This window comes from Crocodylus porosus, unplaced genomic scaffold (genome assembly GCF_001723895.1).
Source record: "Crocodylus porosus isolate Cpor-Errol unplaced genomic scaffold, CroPor_comp1, whole genome shotgun sequence".
NCBI lineage: Eukaryota > Metazoa > Chordata > Crocodylia > Crocodylidae > Crocodylus > Crocodylus porosus.
Window position 1 is genome coordinate 13,283,868 of NW_017728921.1, and position 10,873 is coordinate 13,294,740.

The 10,873-nt window shown below is 43.1% G+C and overlaps 1 protein-coding gene across 1 annotated transcript in view; it reads right to left on the reverse strand.

Annotated features, from left to right (window-relative positions):
- The window catches only part of TANGO2 (transport and golgi organization 2 homolog), a 75,129-nt gene extending 64,575 nt beyond the window's left edge, over nt 1-10,554 (reverse strand). The window contains exon 1 of the mRNA XM_019539022.1: nt 10,480-10,554. The gene's annotated coding sequence lies outside the window, so the exon portion shown is untranslated. The remainder of the gene's footprint in view (nt 1-10,479) is intronic.
- Between the last annotated feature and the right edge of the window lie 319 nt (nt 10,555-10,873).

Consider the following 10,873-nt stretch of genomic DNA (forward strand, 5'->3'; position numbering starts at 1 on the left):
GAATTTTTACCCAGAGGGTCTCTAGCTGTCCATGCTGGTTGCCAACATCAGCTTGCAGGGACATGTAGCTTTCCTTCACATAGAGAGCTACACCACCGTCCCTTTTGTCAGCATGATCCCTCCTGTACAGGCTATAGCCCTCTATACCCGTGGTCCAGTCATGGGTGGAGTCCCACCAGGTCTCCATTATCCCAATGACGTCATAATTCTTTGCACTGAGCAGGAGGATGAGCTCCTCCTGCTTGTTGCCCAGGCTCCTGGCATTAGTGTACAGGCAGGCAAGTGTCCCCTTGGGGGCTCTTGCCTTGCCCACAGATTGTGCCAGGGCTGGGGCAGGGGTTAGTTAGGCAGCTCAGCCTGAGTACTCAACAAGGCAAGAGCCACATGAAAAATTATTGAGACCACAGACATAGCAATCCAATAACAGAGCTGACATTAGAAAACAGTGACTCGTGGCTCCCATTCCCACATTAGCTGCATATCTCCAATTTTATTTCCAACTGTGGGTCTAGAATAGAAGGACACTTTTAAGTTTACTCCGCAGCAAACATACTGCCAGTAGCAGAAGCCTACTTCCTATCTCCACCCAAAAATGAAAGAAAACATGACATTTAAAGAAGCACGGGGTGGAGGAGCAAATTCATCCTGCAAGAGACAGGGAAGGGGTTCGTAGAAAAAGACTGACCCAAAAAAAGAGTAACTTGCAATCTTCAGACAGAGCCAGAGCCAGAGCACTTCTCTTGTACTACCAATCGCCACACTTATTGCTTTAAGTATGAATGAGTAGGGAAGAGGCACATTAAGAAGGTGAGAGATCTTTCAGGCTTTTCAGTAGAGTATTGGGGAAGGGGAGGGACTAAATTTACTATCTTCATAAACACCATTTCAGTCACCAAGACTAATCTGATGGAAAAAACACTCTCCTAATGTAATAGATTTTCATTTTGCCATCTAACTCATGCCCAACCAACGCACAAACACCTTGTAATTAGGCATTTTGCTTCAAAATGAACAGCTGATTCTGTAAATGACACTACTGTAACTGGTACTCCTGGGCAAATCATTAGTCTGTGCTACTGTCCTCAGCCTGACAGTAGTTTGCCGCTCTGTTAATTATAACGATCTGTTAAAATGTCGTATGGGTTATCTGCGGGTGCAGAGTGTATGCACAGGGACACTCAAAAGGTAAGTGTACAATATATGGGAATACTCATTTTTCATCAGGTTACAGCATTATTTGGTTGATTAGAAACAATTGACTCAGGAACTTGGTGCAAAATATTTTTACTCCAAGGAACACTAAACAGAAGTATTTTAAAGTGCAAAGCCACTGACCACGTTTTCTGTGACTGTAAACCAAGTATCATAAATAACATCTGCCAGATACTCTCAAATGATCCAGAACTGTTCTTTATTCTTTACTAAAAGACACTTAAAAATCATCAGTCACTGGATTCTGATAGTTTTATGTGCTGTGGGAATAACAAACATCCCACAGTTGAAAACCATTTTACTGGTTCATTTGAATTCGTTAGAGAAACTGGCCACCACGCTACTCAGATGGCTTAAGAACTCAATTGCATATCTTTTCTTTCTGTGTCATTCTTGGTAGAATGAGACTGCAGTTGAAGCTTAACTGCAAAAATGTGCTGCGATTCACAAGTCTAAAAATCAAAGAATATTTAATTTTAGACCAGAGAAGCCCTTCACACAGCTGTGTTATGTTTATGAAACATTTCACTAATTCCCCTTTATATTCCTTTCATGTAGCACTTATTCCTTTTGTGCCGTCACATTAATCGCTATCTGACAGCAGTTTCAATGGCAGTTGGCTCAAGCCCAGTGATTTGCACAGAGATGAATTGGGCAAGGAAGATCTGAGCCGGTGTAGTAAAAAATAAATAAATAACAGTGTTTGAAGCCACACAGACATAGGATGGTACCACCCTTACAGACCAGAAAAAAATGAAAACCACTTCTAGAGCCTCTGAAAGGATATCTGAGAGTGCTGCATTCAGCTAGGCACACTAAACATTTAAATTCATTTTGGGCACAGAAATTTTAGTGCAAACTTACCTCTGTGTGTGTGCATATATATATGCAGACCCCCCACCCCCCTAAAATGTTACTCACCCTTGGTCGTCTTAATGGCTTTAGCACCTTCCTAAAGAAGTGGAATGATGAAAAAAAGATCAACTGTGGCAAATCAGTTCTTCGACCTCTTCTGGCAGTATTCTCAGCTTTCATCCCTATTCTACATATCCCTTGGATGAACATTTTTTAAGCTGTTCCCCCCTGCCTCCTCCTAATAATAGAACAAGGCAAGATTTAAATGAACTTTTTCACTTGTACCATCTTCTTTTCATATTTCTATGAGGAAGGCAGTACTCACCTTAAAATTTGGTTAAACAGAGGACTTGTCTCATCTCCCCCACCCCCTCCAAGTACAGTTGTTGAGGTATAACATTTTAAAGCATTGCTACTTTAAATCAAGTGCATTAAAGCAAAATATGCTATTACCACATTAGGCTACAAGCACCCATCATGCAGGTAAAAGCTGCAGCTTATATAGTTTGCAAATGAAACCAAAACATTGTTTTATTTCAGAAGAGTAACTCTTTTAAAAGACTTTTAGATTTGCTACTTTTGGTTATTCAAATATTCAGTTGAGTTGCACAATCCAGCCTTGAGCGAAGCCTTCACATTGCTCTCCAAGTAGAATAAAAGATGCACAGAGCAAATGGCATAATGGAGGACGGAAGTGGTGGGATAGGGTAGGATTCAGGCAAACGCTGGCTGCCTGCATTCCTTTTCTCTCAGTTTCCAAGTACTACCGTGCTGGTGATAGCAGCAGTAGGCATTCCAACACAGATGAGCAGATAGCACAGCTGAGATTAAAGGAATATGATTAAGGAGGCTCGTTAATTTTATTCTAACCACTGGAGAATGCGACATATTTTTAGGTAATGTTTAGGTAACGTGTCAAATAGTTAGACACCAATTAATTGCTGTAAATAACACATTTTGCCAGTTAATGTGCAAATAGGTCTGAAACTCACTAGACAGAATGAGGTTTTCTTTTTAGGATATTCAGGTTATATAAAAGGGAAATGTTGCTGTGACAGGAGAAAGCCAGATTTTTCTTTCCAGCATTTTCAAAAGGTGTCAAATACTGCATACAATGTGCCTGTCTGATTGCCAAGTGGCCGGGGACCATGAACTCTCTGGGCCACATACAGCACAGGCCACACCAGGGTATGCCTTGGACCCCTGGGCCATACACTGCGTGGATATCCCCACTGCTGTACTGCATGCTGGCAAGGACATCCTCCCATCTGCCACTGCTGCACTATGCAACCATGCAGGCATCCACCCCCTGCACTGTCTGTGCAATCCCAGACTTGCCACCCACTTGGCACCTGCCCTAGTCCTTTGGGCAGGGGCAAGAAGTGGCAGCCTGAGGAGGGAGGGGAAGCCCAGAGCCTTCAGCTGCTATTGCAGGAACAGGAAGAGCAGCAACTGATTACAGGGCTACAACTTGAACCAAAGCCACCAGCTGGACAGCCCCAATATACAAATTCTTTTAGACTCTGGTCCACCCTCTGCCACTTCAGATTGCACCTATGACCCCTCCTTCAACCCCTTTTATAATAACTGGCCTTATTAAAATACCCACAGAATCCAGAATTAGTAGCATTAGCCTGCCATAAAAGTTGAACTCTAGAGCAGTTTATTGATCAGTCCAACAACTCATACAATAATGGAATTAAGTGTTTGAAGTGGAAACTTAGTGCTTGCCCCTGCCCCCCAAATGTTATTTGGACATTTCTGAGACAGTCTCTTACATCATCAGAAATTAAAAAGGATTCTCTATATACTCCATTTAAACAACAGCAATTAAGAGTCGTCTTTTTCTGTTACACCCTTATATAGCAGACAGAAGAGAAACTGTTCTTTGGTTTTACTCTGCATAACAGCGTTTATTTTATGGAAAAAGTGCTCCTCAGCCCCTCTAGTCAGTGAGTTAGTTATCCCATGAACAAGGTCACTTGCATACAACATGACAGAGAAACAATTTATCCTTTTAAGTACAAGATGCTTAAGCATCCAAGTCTGGATCCTGATCTGGAATTCCCTCAAAAATTGGAAGTGTTCGTAGCTTACTTAGGCACACCTCAAATCATTTTGTGACATAAAACTGTTAAGCAATTGCAACTACATTTTTAATTGGAACAAAGATAGAGACCTGAGTTATTCGGTGCTCCATTTGCAAGAAAACCAGAAGTTTGTTCTAAAGGAGTTATTTTGAGCAGTGGTGTTTATCCTGGAAGTTGCTCACTTACATAATTCAACCACAGAGTGGGGATGAAAAAAAGTCACATCAGCAGCCTCCGATAAGTATTGTTCAATAGTGGATCAGCTGTAAATGCTGATCTTTTGGCAGTTTTACCTGTTCAAAGGAATTCAGCCCTCCACTGAAAAACAAGGAGACTGACCCAAGTGAATGCTGAAATACCCTGAAAGCACTCTGGGGAATAAGGTTGTGTGTAAGTCAATAGTTTGATGAGGTAAGAGCTTTACACTGATATTGGCAGTCTATAAATCCATCCCTCTGTGGTAAATCAAACCTACTTGGGCTAGTCCACTGCACAAACCCCAGCAGGTAGAGACAACCCCCCCCTCCAAGCTATAGGCAAGGCATTTAAACTGGCAGCCAATTATTGAGCAAAAGCACTTTTCTCCCTTCATTTCTATGGAGCATTGCAAATCATCTTCCCTTATCCTTGTATTTCTGAAGAAACATTTCTCTTTTGCCAAGGATTGTGCAATTTTCAACTTGCATAACTCACTTGTTTTCTTCTTTCCTGAACAACAGGAATCAGCTGAAGAACCCTCTTTTTAACAACAGTTAGTGGGGGATAAATCTCAGGGGAATCTAAATGTTAGAGGAAGAGAAACTATGACTATTACAGTACTGGAAAAACCTGAACACACACTCAAGCAAATTCGGTCACACATCCCAGCCAACTTCACTTCCATAACCCAGATCACCAGCAAAATAAATCTATCCAAGGAAATGCAATGAATGTAGGGGAGTATAAAATGTTACCTGAAGGATCTATTTAGTGATTAGAACAAGGAGCCAGGAATGTATAACCAAGCTTGATAACTAGATACAGCCTTTAATTGTTCTGAACTGCACATTCTCTTTCTGTAAACAAGAAACACCACTGATAAAGACCTAGAATTTCTGAAGAAATCTGAGATCCTTGAAGTGCACAAATTATGCTTTATTCCAAAAATCAAGATGTGATTTGAAATACTTTATTCCAAATGTCAAGGGTGTGCTCTCTGAAGCCCTTTGCATCAGTAGTATCTTTTGGACACGCAGTTCAAGATGTTCATAAAACATGCATAGACTATGAACTCTCTGAGATTCTTAGCCCAGACAGACCCCTTAAGCCACCCTCCCTCACTAGTTCAGGCCACACACACAGTTATTTTATTGTCCTTGGTAACAACAAGGACAATGCGTCTTTATCCCTTACGTAGCTTCCAGTATAACACAGCAGACCTGCAACAATAGCATTTCTGCTCTGCAATGGCCTGGTAAAGAGTACTAGAAAATAGGGCTGTGTGAAATTTCGCTGGCTGTTTCAGTTTGACACTGTTTCGACTCATTTCAAGGTCAAAACAGCAAAACTGAAGCAAAACAAAGGGCATTGAAATAGCCTCAAAACAAAACAAGGCTAGTTGAAACGTTTCGACCATAACACAAGGGATGGAAAGACAACCCAGCTGGGCTGAGTTCCCCTAGCCTGATCGTGGGGCTGGGGTTGGGAACTCAGCCCAGCTGGGCTGAGTTCCTTTCCTCAGCTCGATGGTGGGGTGTTTCGCAGTGAGGCTGTTTTGACTTGAAATGAAATTTGGTACAAAACACTGTTCTGTCCAGACCTCAAAACTGAAGTCGGAACAGAATAGTGCTGTTTCACACAGCCCTATAGGAAAATGTTTTCACACCACAGCAGTATAGTGATTGCGACTGTCATATTAACAAGATTTTATTACTTTGTGGACAAAATAACCATAACATAATTGGATTTTTCTAAAGCTACTAAATGTAACTGAAAGCAATGATCTAATAGCTGTATTGTGATTCCTATACCCATGTGCTTTTGTAGGTTCTGCCCCCCACCCCTTGATATCCTTTACCCTTGAAACTCCTATAAAAATTACCAGTTGTCTGAAAAATCAGTTTTACCATAACCAGCTTGTGCCCTTCAAAGGTGTATAGATAGAGGTTGGTAGTAGATTGTCACTTGGTAAGACTTGTATTTTCCCCAAAAGTTTCTTAATATGTTGACTTTTTGCTCTTCTAGAGAAAGGATTCTTTGCATTATTGAATTAGCGACTTGTATATACAACATATCTTATTACACATTGCAGCCATCTTCCTATAAATAGACCTAGTTTTAAAAGCAAAATGTTTTTAGGCTCAATTGACAGAAAGACAACTGAATTTCAAATCTGCAACTACTAAGCTAAGATTATAAATTATGATAAACACTCAAAAACACATTGAATTTCACAATGGTTATTTTTTTTCATTGACAGCTTAAGTGCATTAGTAACCATTATCTTTATGCATACCTCATATCAGCCACCAGCTTAAATAGCAAAAATAGTACTAAAAACATGTAACGAGGTGGCCAGTGTTGCCAACTCTTAGTCTCATAATATTAAATAACTTTCTCAGTTACCCAAGAAATCCTTAAATACCAAAGAAATTGGCATCTTACATGGGAATGGGAGAACTGAATTTCTCATTTAGAAAGATTTCTTCCCCTTATGGATGTAAAGAAACTTGGTAACATGATTCAAATGCATCCTAATGGCTCAAAAGACAAAACACAAATTAGAGAGAAAACTTGTTATTGGCATAAAAACATGGCATTCTGGGGTACTTGAATCCTGATTATTTGAAGCTGGCATTGCTAGAGACTTTTAAATATGACTGTTCAAAATAATGATCGGTGGAAAGTAAAATGGCTACATTTCACCATTAATTATAAAAAAAACTCCGAACCATTACTCTCCTCAAATACTGCTTTTTATGTAGAGCTGCAATGCTGGATGAAAGGTTTGGTCTCAAAAAGGCAGCACTCTAGTTATTGAAGACTCTTTCCCCCTACTAGCTCATGACAGTTTAAGTATACTGTAATCATTTTCCCCTCCAGATTTTCCATTTAATCTGAACTTTCTGAAAGCATTAGATCTTACAGATCTATTTTCTGGGGACCTATTTTATCACATCATTCTCAAAGCTACAAATGGAATATAATTCATATAGCAAAAAACAGATGTTCTTTCTGACCACATATGTACCAAAACAAATCTTAGACAGAAAGGTGATTACTCATGTTAGCCTGAGGTCAAGCAGAAGGGAGGGCAGGATGGTACCTAAGGATCTTTATACAACCAGGGGAGGGGTCGCTTTAGAGTGGAAGCGCCTCCAGTATCAATCACATGCATCAGAGTCCCCATGCTGAAAAATGGCACCACCCACCACCATTTTTCAGCATGGGGGACGCATGATGCTGGAGTACGGTAATTATCATGCTCCAGCAGACTGGATTAAGTTGAGTCTTCTCCACCACACTGTAGTTACAGTGCATCAGAGCAGCTTTGCTGCACATGTATAAGCACCCTGACAGACTAACTGGTTCAGAAAAGCATAAACTTTCACAAGAAACACCTTTCATAACATCTGAAGAAGAAGCCTGTCACCTATTTAAGATTAGTCCTCACAGAACAAATCTTGCAGTTATGCTAGATTTCCCAGCTAAGAGCAATAATATTGCAACTGAATTTCCAAAGTTACATTTTGCAAATGTCACTAAAATTGCATAGCCAGACCTAATGTGAAGCTTGCAGTTACATTCATTACTGCTTTCACTGTATGCTAATGCATACTGAGGTTCTTATTTGCTGAAATATCCTTGCTCACATTTATAACTCAAATGTGATTTTGTTCATATTAGTAGGGACATACCTTGTGATCATTAAAGAAATTAGTCTAATCACTGGAGTTAAAGAAACACTCAACTTCAATTATTTTTTCATCAGGATTTTATGATAGACCATCATACATTATTAAACTACTTAATTACACCTTGGACAAATATTTATCTGGGCTGGAATGATTCTCACGGAGCGGGGGCTTACACCAGATGAGCTGAAGTCTCTTGTAGACTAATTTTCTATTACTGTGTATACTGCATATTCATTTTAAAAAGTTAAATCATATTTGTTCTCCTGGTCTTCTGTTAGTATACACCAGCATCCTTTGTTCTTGTCCTCTAAAAGGCAACTAAACATGCGTAACTTCCTCTTCTCCATGCAGAACATGAAATCACTCTCTTTAGCTTCAACAATGCTGCTGCTGTTGCTGGTAAACATCCTCTTCCAGAGCCTGGGAAAGGGCGTGCATCATTGGAAAGGGCGTGCATCGTTTGTGAGAGAGACACTAACTAAACAAAGTGCTGCCAAATACACCAGATAAACTGAAAAGAAACATATTTATTCCTTAACTTCCTTCATGTATAATAGTGAGATATGGCTTGCAACTGTAGTAGACACAAAGCTGTAATGAGACTCTGTATGGCTGGATATCTGTAGATATGGAGTCACCATTCAATATAAAAATGTTACTAGCATACAAGTTAAGGGACGCTCAGGAACTGTTGTTAGAAGATGAACTACCGGCCCAAAAGATACTTGTGAACCTCAGTGAAGAAACGTTGATGCCTCTTAAGGAAATTAACTTTTAAGAACTGTAACCTGATGGCCTTCAACACCCAAAAGTGCAAGGTACTCCACCTTGGGAAGAAAAACCCACAGAATGCTTATAGGCTCAGCAGTGCTACACTTGCTAGCACCATGGCCGAAAGGGACTTCGGGGTCATGATTGACCACAAGTTGAATATAAGCCACCAATGTGATGTTGCAGCTGGCAGAGCAAGCAAAACCCTGGCTTGCATCCATAGATGCTTCTCTAGCAAATCCCAGGATGTCATCCTCCCGCTGTACTCAGCCTTGGTGAGGCTGCAGCTGGAGTACCGCATCCAATTCTGGGCTCCACAATTTTAAAAGGATGTGGAGAAGCTTGAGAGAGTCCAGAGGCGACCTGCCATGTGCATGGTCAGAGGGCAGGAAAGCAGGCCTTATGATGAGAGGCTGAGAGTTATGGGACTCTTCAGCTTGGAAAAGCACAGGCCCAGAGGGGACCTGGTGGCTGCCTGTAAGTTTTTCAGGGATACTCACCAGGATCTGGGGGAACACCTGTTCACCAGAGTGCCCCAAGGGATGACAAGGTCCAACGGTCACAAATTCCTCCAAGATCATTTCCGTCCGGTCATAAGGAAGAACTTCTTTACTGTCCGAGCCCCCAAAGCCTGAAACAGGCTGCCACCAGAGGTGGTGCAAGCACCTACTCTGGACTCCTTTAAGAAACATTTGGCTGTTTATCTTGCTGGGATCCTATGACCCCAGCTGACTTCCAGCCCCTCGCGCGGGGGCTGGACTTGATGATCTTCCGAGGTCCCTTCCAGCCCTAATGTCTATGAAATATATGACCGTCAATGGATAACGAATGGTCTTAGAAATATGGGTTATGACGCAGAACATACCAAGAGGTATTATCATGCCGTCAGTCACTTCAAACCCCACCACCACCACAGTACATCAAAAAACAAACAAACTGCTGAAATGCCTACAAGAGGGCAACACAGCAAGATACCGCCACAATTTGTACTTCCTTAGACAGAAGGTTATTTTTCCTATAATAACCTACACAAGCACACTGCTGCACCCAAGTGCAGGGGGGCTGGACTCAATGATCTTGTGAGGTCCCTCACATCTAGAGTGGCCATCACAGAGTACAGTCCAGCTGTTTTCTATCCTCTATTGATACAAAACTGGATGCCTTTATGTCCTCTATTTTTCTCTTGAACATCGCCTTTATGTCCTCTATTTTTCTCGCTGTGGCCTGCCCCTCTTGAAGAGAAACACAGAGGCCATAAGGTGTCAGGTTTTGTATCCATCCCTGGGTGATCTCCTGAACCGGCAGCTCTTGCGGGCCACGAGCCCCAGGTGGGCACATGCAAGGCGCGGTGTGAAAAGTGACACCCCCATGTTCGGTTTCAACTTGCGCCCTGCAGCAACCCCTGCCCCTTGGCACACAACGAACCCCCCTGTGGCTCTCTCTCCCCCCGCAGCGTTGTGTGAGGCCCCCTCACGCCTCCCTCCTCACCTCAGCCAGCATCGCCCCTCGCAGGGAAGCCCCCCCGCGCCGCCCTTCTCTGGGGCTGTCTGCCTGGGGGGGGCGGGTACCACCCCCTCTCCAAATTTCCGCCCCCCCCCCGTACGACCTCCCTCCCCCCCCAGCTTGCTGGGGGGTAGTACTAGCGCCGCACTCACCAGCTGCCGCCGGCTCCACAACCACTTCCGGGAGCGCTGCACGTTCAAAACAACAACCCCCCCATTAGCTCCCCCGGGCCGCGCCTCCTTCGCGTTGCTATTGGACGAGTGGGCGCGGGCTCGGATTGTCCCCCTGCCGCGTCACTCCGAGAGGGTTGACATGGGCGTTCCAAGCGGAGGCTCCGCCCCTCGTCGCGGAGCTGTTCTGCGGCCCCGCCCCACCCCCCATGGCTGCTGTCTCCAGCTCCCCCCTCAGACCTACTGGGCCCTGGCTCTGTCGCCTGCAGGCTGCTGAGCTCGTCAGCCCAAGAGGCTGGGGATAGGCTCATATCTCCCCACCCACTGTGGGGGCTCCAGGGGCAGGGGGGAGAGTCAGCCCAAGAGGCTGGGGATA